The sequence below is a fragment of the Carassius auratus genome, unplaced genomic scaffold (genome assembly GCF_003368295.1).
Source record: "Carassius auratus strain Wakin unplaced genomic scaffold, ASM336829v1 scaf_tig00057556, whole genome shotgun sequence".
Classification (NCBI taxonomy): domain Eukaryota; kingdom Metazoa; phylum Chordata; class Actinopteri; order Cypriniformes; family Cyprinidae; genus Carassius; species Carassius auratus.
In genome coordinates, this window is record NW_020527415.1 from 1 (window position 1) to 9,565 (window position 9,565).

Here is a 9,565-nt window from a genome sequence, read left to right on the forward strand (position 1 = left end):
CACACACACACACACACACACTCACACTCACACACACACACACACACACACACACACAACACACACACTCACACTCACACTCACACTCACACTCACACTCACACTCACACTCACACACACACACACAACTGAGCTCTGAAGCCGTTACTGACAGTTTAGCATCGACCGACGGGAACTACGGATGCATGGGTACACACACACACACAATTAAATCATGTGCCCTATTTGAAGAAATATTCCACATGGAAAGTAGTGAATGATGTGGCCTCGGTCCTGATGCTCTGAATCTGAATCTGATCAGTGTTGTGTGTGTGTGGTGTGTGTGGTGTGTGTTCTAGATCGTTCTTTAGAGAGTGTAGCCCGCAGTCGGCAGGAGTCTCTGAGTTCAGTGGAAGAGGACGATTACGACACGCTGGTCGACATCGACTCGGACAAAAACATCGTCCGTACGAAGGTGCTCGAACTACCCAAACACACATCTATAACCGTGTGTGTGTGTGTGTGTGTGTGTGTGTTACAGTGCTCTGTCCCTTCACAGAAGTTCCTGTGCGTCTCGGATCTCTCTCGTAAAGACAAAACGCATCCTCAGCAAGAAATACCAGATCTACTTCTGGTGAGTGTCAAACACACGGCTCAGGACAGGAAGTTGTGTGTTACCATCCAGTGACCACGTGTGTGTGTGTGTGTGTGTGTGTTCTCTGCAGGAACATCGTTACGATCGCCGTGTTTTACGCTCTTCCTGTCATTCAGCTGGTCATCACCTATCAGACGGTATGGACTCTGTGTGTGTGTGTGTGTGTGTGTGTGTGTGTATATGTCATGCGTGTTCTGTCTCCCTGATGACTGTGATGTGTTTTCTGACAGGTTGTAAATGTCACTGGAAACCAAGACATCTGCTATTATAACTCCTGTGTGCACACCCTCTTGGAAGCTCTAAGGTGTGTATGTGTGTGTGTGTGGTGTTTGCGAGGGAGTGTGTGAGTGAGTATGTGTGTATATCAGACATGTTGGAAGTAAATAGTGGGTACAAAACAGTCTAAAGTGGTACGTGTGTGTGTGTGCTCAGCTCCCTTCAATAACATCCTGAGTAACCTGGGCTATGTGCTGCTGGGACTGCTGTTCCTGCTCATCATCCTGCAGAGGGACATCCTTCACAAACGAGCGCTCGAGCGTAACGACAGCACAGCGCTGGTGAGACACACACACACTAGCTTCACATCACTCAGACACAGGCTCTGATCCGCTGTGTGTGTTCAGGAGTGTGGCATCCCCAAACACTTCGGCCTGTATTACGCCATGGGCACGGCTCTGATGATGGAGGGGCTGCTCAGCGCCTGCTACCACGTCTGTCCCAACTACACCAACTTCCAGTTCGGTGAGTGTGTGTGATCTACGTGTCCCGCAGACATTGTGACCTGGTGATTTGTGATTCACTGGAACACGGTTATGAATCACGAGGTCAAAACATGCACAGATAAATAGGGAATCCCTGATGTGTGTGTGTGTGTGTGTGTGTGTTTGTGTGTGTGTGTGTGTTTCAGACACGTCGTTCATGTACATGATTGCTGGACTGTGTATGTTGAAGCTGTATCAGAAGAGACACCCGGACATCAACGCCAGTGCGTACTCCGCTTACGCTTGTCTGGCTGCCGTCATATTCTTCTCTGTGCTGGGGGTGGTGAGACACACACACACACACACACACACACACACACACCTGGATCCAAGTGTTTAAGCTCAGAAATCAGTCTAATCATGTTTACATTTCAGTCTAATCTTATGCAGGTGTGAGGGTAAGTTTAGAGGTCAAAGGTCATAATTGAGACGAGTCTAACCTCTGTGTGTGTGTGTGTGTGTGTGTGTGTATCAGGTGTTTGGTAAGGGTAACACCGTGTTCTGGATCGTTTTCTCTGTCATACACATCCTGGCCACACTGCTGCTGAGCACACAGCTCTACTACATGGGCCGCTGGAGACTCAGTGAGTCACACACACACACACACACACACACACACACCTGACATATTCAACAGGAGAAGCTGATGCTGTGTGTGTGTGTTTCAGACTCGGGGATCTTGCGCAGGATGTTGTATGTGATCTACACAGACTGTATTCAGCAGTGCAGTGGACCCATGTACATCGTGAGTACACACACACACACACACACACACACACACATGCAGCTGTCTCACTGAAACTCTGACTGACGTGTGTGTGTGTGTGTGTAGGATCGGATGGTTCTGCTGGTGATGGGAAACCTTGTGAACTGGTCTCTGTGAGTAACACATCATCATCATCATCTCACATCTCTCGCAGTCACATGATACGAGCACACGCCTGACCCCTGTGTGTGTGTGTGTGTGTGTGCAGGGCGGCGTACGGACTCATCAAACGACCCAATGACTTCGCCTCGTACCTGCTGGCCATCGCTATCCTGTAACCTGCTGCTCTACTTCACCTTCTACATCATAATGAAGGTGCTGCTCTCGTCATGACATCATCATCTACTTCCTGTGGCAGGGTTCATCAGATCCGGTCCTGACCGGTGGTGGTGGTCCTGAAGGGCCGGATCTGTGTTCTGAACTCATTCAGGAGTGTGTGTGTTTGTCCTGTGTGCAGCTGCGCAGCGGAGAGAGGATCCAGTGTCTGGCTCTGGTGTGTGTTCTCTTCACCGCTGTGGTCTGGGGTTTCGCTCTCTTCTTCTTCTTACAGGGGCTCAGCACATGGCAGGTGCGTCTCACACACACACACACACACACACACAATAGGGAATATATAGTGTATTCACAAGCTCAACTTCCCATTGGTTAGATGAAGTCCCTGAGCAGCGGTCAGTAACTGTTACCTGTGTGCAGTGATGCTGACCAATCTCTGTGTCTCCAGAAAACTCCAGCGGAGTCTCGTGAGCACAACCGTGAGTGTATCCTGCTCTCCTTCTTTGACGATCACGACATCTGGCACTTCCTGTCCTCCATCGCCATGTTCGGATCCTTCCTGGTGAGTCCAGAACATCAGTCAGACTCAAGAACTAAAAATCATGTCAGCTAAACACCCCTCTGTCTCAGGTCCTGCTCACGATGGACGACGACCTCGACACGGTTCAACGAGACAAAATCTACGTCTTCTGATGGACCGATACTAGCCAATCACAGAGCAGCACTGGGGGGTGTCGGCCAATGAGAGGCCTCGCTACCTGAATATGTTTACCTGCCAGTCAGTGGCGGTGTGGGAGGAGCCCCATACAGGAGCTAATGCTGATAGGACAGTGAATGTGCCAGTCAAACTGCCAGAGCTCCGCCCCTCAGCCCATGTTCATCGCTTCAGACCTGCTCTGCACATCTCAATGCATTTCTGTACTGTTCTCTGCATCTGTGTGCGTCTGTGGTTCTGACTGTGATCCGAGCCCAGCTTCACTCATATAAAGATGATTCTGATCTGAGAAAATCAACTTTGCACCGTCTCAAATTCAGAGTGGGTTTTACAGAGTCCAAATGGAATGATTACCGAATAAAGACTTTTTACAGTTGTTTTCGGTCGTGTAAACCTTGTGCTTTATGATGACCGTGGACAGGAAACTTCACATTAATGGACAACTGATTTATGTTTACATGCACCAAAACAATCTGATTGAGAGGGTGCTGTAGACCTGAGACAACAACATCAACACACAAAAAAAACTGCATCTAAATGCTTGAATCAGACGACTCTTTCAATTAGTTTCAAAAATACAGCAGTTACGATGCATGTTTGCATCCATTTTCCGTGTGTTTATTTATTGCATATGTTTACGTTTCAGGAACAGACGTGGACGAGGCTGGATGTTTACTAAATGTTTGCTAAACCCTCTTCTGACATCTGTAGGTGTAGGATTTCCAGTTAAAATATACAATTACATTCACTGTAGCTGAGGTTCTGAACGCGTGACGGACGCTCTGCGCATGCGTTGAAGTATAAACAGGTAAGTGAACATGCGAGTCAGAATCATAGACTGTGTGGGTCAGAACGTAATATTTAGAGTTCAAATTAACAACTTTACTGTATCTGAACTCGGACTGGGTTCATTCAGATAAACCAAAATTAGAGTATGTTACGGTTATGCGACGTTATAAGCTTGTGGCCACGTTGAACCCGTAACAAACGTGTCGTCCACACACATATTCTGCCATTTAACGTAAACATTAAATAACGTTTAAATAAAACCGATAATCGATCACACAAAACATCATTAGTGAGGGAAGCGGAGATGACTAGACATCAAATATGAGCACCTGTGTTGTCTTTTTATATTTATACATAATTCCGATTCATGTAAATCTTTAAGCGAGGTTATGGACGTCGAGTCAACCACTTATATATTTAAAAGTTGCTCAATGTGATACCAGGAACACAATTGTACCAATAAATATAGATATGTTTTCTTAGTGTGACAGTTATAAGGTTAATTTATATTTCTTTTTTTATAGTTTGAGGCCAGAAGATCCTTACCTCAGACAATTAAAGCTCCCTGAAGATTCGCGCGCTCCGCTCCTGACAGTTTGACGGTCTTTGTCACGTGATCCATTCAAACATTAAAAACTGACTAACTTTACTATAACTACAGGGTCATTATAAAAAGGTTTATAATGACCCTGAAATATAGGGTGACCATCCTCGTTTTCCATTTTCACGGAAACGAGGATGGTTTCAGATATGCAGAGGCGGATCTACCGGCGGATCACCCCTGCTGCCACCCCAGTTGGGAGTAACGAAAGGTTATGGCCAATTTGAAAATTTAAGAGCGCAAATCTTTTGTGATTCGTCATCCCGCTCCGAACTCCCAAACTGACTCAAATGATTCACGAACCCGCTTTGAACTCCAAAATTGACTCAAATGATTCGCGAAACCGCTCCGAACTCTCGAATTGATTCAAATGATCCGCGATCCCCATAACTGACTCAAATGATCCGCGAAGCCGCTCCAAACTCCCAAACTGACTTAAATGATTCGCGATCCCGCTACGAACTCCCAAACTGACTCAAATGATTCGCGATCCCGCTACGAACTCCCGAACTGATTAAAATGATTCGCGATCCCCATAACTGACTCAAATGATTCGCGAACCCGCTCCGAACTCCCGAATTGATTCAAATGGTTTGCGATCCCCATAACTGACTCAAATGATTCGCGATCCCATTAGGAACTCCCGAACTGATTCAAATGATTCGCGATCCCCATAACTGACTCTAATGATTCGCGATCCCGCTACGAACTCCCAAACTGACTCAAATGATTCGCGAACCCGCTTTGATCTCCCGAACTGACTCAAATGATTCGCGAACCCGCTCCGAACGATTCAAATGGTTTGCGATCCCCATAACTGACTCAAAATGATTCGCGATCCCGTTACGAACTCCCGAACTGATTCAAATGATTCGCAATCCCCATAACTGACTCTAATGATTCACGATCCCGTTACGAACTCCCGAACTGATTTAAATGATTTGCGATCCCCAAACTGACTCAAATGATTCGCGAACCCGCTTTGATCTCCCGAACTGACTCAAATGATTCGCGAACCCGCTTTGAACTCCCGAATTGACTCAAATGATTCGCGATCCCGCTTTGAACTCCCGAATTGATTCAAATGATCCGCGATCCCCATAACTGACTCAAATGATCCGCGAAGCCGCTCCAAACTCCCAAACTGACTCAAATGATTCGCGATCCCGCTACGAACTCCCAAACTGACTCAAATGATTCGCGATCCCGCTACGAACTCCCGAACTGATTAAAATGATTCGCGATCCCCATAACTGACTCAAATGATTCGCGAACCCGCTCCGAACTCCCGAATTGATTCAAATGGTTTGCGATCCCCATAACTGACTCAAATGATTCGCGATCCCATTAGGAACTCCCGAACTGATTCAAATGATTCGCGATCCCCATAACTGACTCAAATGATTCGCGATCCCGCTCCGAACTCCCAAACTGACTCAAATGATTCGCGATCCCGCTCCGAACTCCCAAACTGACTCAAATGATTCGCGATCCCATTAGGAACTCCCGAACTGATTCAAATGATTCGCGATCCCCATAACTGACTCTAATGATTCGCGATCCCGCTACGAACTCCCAAACTGACTCAAATGATTCGCGAACCCGCTTTGATCTCCCGAACTGACTCAAATGATTCGCGAACCCGCTCCGAACGATTCAAATGGTTTGCGATCCCCATAACTGACTCAAAATGATTCGCGATCCCGTTACGAGCTCCCGAACTGATTCAAATGATTCGCGATCCCCATAACTGACTCTAATGATTCACGATCCCGCTACGAACTCCCGAACTGATTTAAATGATTTGCGATCCCCAAACTGACTCAAATGATTCGCGAACCCGCTTTGATCTCCCGAACTGATTCAAATGATTCGCGATCCCGCTTTGAACTCCCGAACTGATTCAAATGATTTGCGATCCCCAAACTCAAATAATTTACAAAGTATTAATATACTGTAATGTCTTTGTTGTTGTTGTTGTTGTTGCTATAAAAACAGACTTAAGCCATCAATAGCCTTTAAAATGGCTTAAAATGCATTATATAAAAAATAATGAGGCAATAATGATTGGTTAATAATAAACTGTTAAAATACATAATGTAGGCAAATACAAAATAAACAATGTTATGTACGTTATTACAAATGCCATGTGATTGCTGCTGTTACACTTACAGGACGATCAAATCCTTGTTTAGGATACTGACCAAACATTTCATTCAAATATTCACTTCATCTTTCATTTTTGGACACCTTTTTGCTATAGATGACACAAGCTTTATAATTTCTTCAACAAAAACACAAAAATAAACCATGGTTTTATCATAGTAAAACTGCTTAGTTTCCTTTTGCATGATTTCTGAATGCTTGAGACTATAAAATAAATTAGAGTCATAATAAAGTTATAGCCACAGGTAAATGTTGAGAGCTACAATTGTGATTTGTAAATAATACAATCTATTCATTTTAGTTTTTTTTACAAGTTATTTTTTCACCCCTATAGTAGGGTTTTTCCATCATCATATTTGAGGAAGGGGGGCACAACAATAAATCCTGCTTATGGAATCCTTAAGGTGTTGTTATACACGTCTCTGGGAATGTGTGCTCTACTACACACACACACACACACACACACACACACACACACACACACACACACACACTGAAGCACGCGTGGTGTTTTCAGCTCTTCACTATATTGATGCATGATGTATGCTACACATGTGTACGTCAGCGCGCTATGAGAGGATTTCTCCATTTCATTTGATAAAACTATTTGTGCCTATAATGTTTATTTATTTATTATTATTGTCAGCTAATAAAAGCTATGCTTCAGGATCATATTCATATAACATCTAAGGCTAAATGTAGCTCTTGACTGGTTGAGTTAGATGATGATTAACACTAAACTGTAGAAAATCAGTTGAGTCTCCCCAGCTGGAAATGGCTGTTAAAATCTTGTGTTTCTTATAATAAATTGACATATTGATAACACTGAATCTTTTATAATGCTCTTAATGACATGTCGATGCATACTGTATGCATTAGTGAGTGTGTGGTGCTTATGGGGTATGGTCACTTATTCCTTATATGTTTGTAATGTTTGTTATAACTGTTTCAAATGCAAGACATTGATTGCATGAGATTAAGTTTGTAAATGATAGCTGTGTCCTTTTGTAGTGTGCACATATATTTATCATCAAACTGTGACTAAATTTCAAAGTTCTCCACTAAATAAAATACTCTCAGTCTCAAACCAATATCATTAAAAAAGTTCACCTCAGTCCTAGGATCCTTTCTGAATTCTACCGCTGTACCATAGAGAGCATACTCAAACTGCATCTCAGTGTGGTACAGCAATATCTCTGCAGCTGACCACAAAGCACTCCAGCGGGTGGTGAAAACTGCTCAGCGGATCACTGGCACCCAGTTAACCTCCATCGAGAACATTTATCAGAAGCGCTGTCTGGGCAGGGCAAGAAACATCATCAAGGATGCCTCTCACCCTAACCATGGACTCTTCACCCTCCTTCCATCCGGCAGGCGTTACAGGAGCGTACACTCTCTAGTAGACTCAGGAAGAGCTTCTTCCCCGAGACTGTGACACTCCTGAACTCCACACCACCAATCTAACCTGCACCTGCTCTTTTACTGCACTGGTCACAGTACTTTACATACATGTGTCTGCACTACTCATATTTTACACAGACTGCACATGGTTAAATCCATTACACTATAAACTGTCTAAAGCTGTTACTGTACAAGCACTGTAAACTATTTCTACAAAAAATATAATTGCACTACTGTTATTTTGCATATAATAAATTGTTAAACAATACTTTTGCACACTCATTTAACTATATTTATTACCACTGTTCTCAAGTTCCTGCTATTCATAATGTATAAATAATCCTTCTTTGCTCTGTTCATAATGTACATACAATCCCTACATTACACTCATATTGATATTCTGTATATACTCTGATCAATATTGTATATAGCAACTCCACGGTACATTCTGTACATCCTAGCTTTACTTACTCTGCACTTGTATGTATATATAACACTATATTCTTGCTCTTCTGGTTAGATGCCAACTGCATTTCATTAGCTCTGTACTTGTACTCTGCATAATGACTATAAAGTTGAATCTAATCTAATAATAAAATATAATGAAAAATATAAATAAATATGATTACAGTGCAGCATTACCAATCCCAGTTGCACCGGCCTGAATCAGCTGCAGGGCGGGATCTGACTTCCGCCACTTAATATGTTCGTTTGGAAACACGAAAATGTACTTATTTTCTGCGCACAAAATATTGCATTCAATCATTCGGTACACACGTGCACCGTACCGAAAGCCCTGTACCGAAACGGTCCAGTACGAAGTCGAATACACGTACCGTTACATCACTAATACGTCTGCCATATGTTGCCACCCCTCAAAAATTCCTGCCCCCTTCTCGCCACCCCATCAATATTTTTCTAGATCCGCCCCTGCAGATATGTAAGCCACATGTGCTTTAGTTCTTTGAGATCATAAGTGTTTTCTTGTAAACATTGTACTGCAATGAACCTAGTGTGTGAGTTTCAGTTACTGCGGTCTGCTCCAGATTCAGTGTCACATCAGAAACAGATAGACAAATAACAGAATAAACGTACACCTGCAGTATAAAAGTATTCAGTTCATTTACAGATTACAAAAATACCTTAAAAAATGAGATCTACACATTGCACACAGCTATAGAAATGAAAATGTTCTGGTTTTGGTCAAACACGGCTGTCCTGAGAAACACGCGTGTGCTTGCTCAAGCTGCTTCAGTAATGATGAACTTTAATCTGGTTGTTGTCATCGAGGCTGAGCTGAACTAACCCTCCACCGCTGGACACACTCCTGAGCTCCGGGAACAGAGGACTGAGTGTGTGACGCTCAGGAAAACAGAGAAGCAGAGTGAGTGAGAGCGTGTGTGTGCGTGTGTGAGTCAGTGTGTGTGTGTGTGTGTGTGTGTGAGTGAGTGAGTGTGTG

At 43.8% G+C, this 9,565-nt stretch overlaps 1 pseudogene; it reads left to right on the forward strand.

Moving 5' to 3' along the window:
- Window positions 1–133: 133 nt before the first annotated feature.
- LOC113090635 (SID1 transmembrane family member 2-like) lies at window positions 134–3,528 on the forward strand (annotated as a pseudogene).
- Window positions 3,529–9,565: the final 6,037 nt, after the last annotated feature.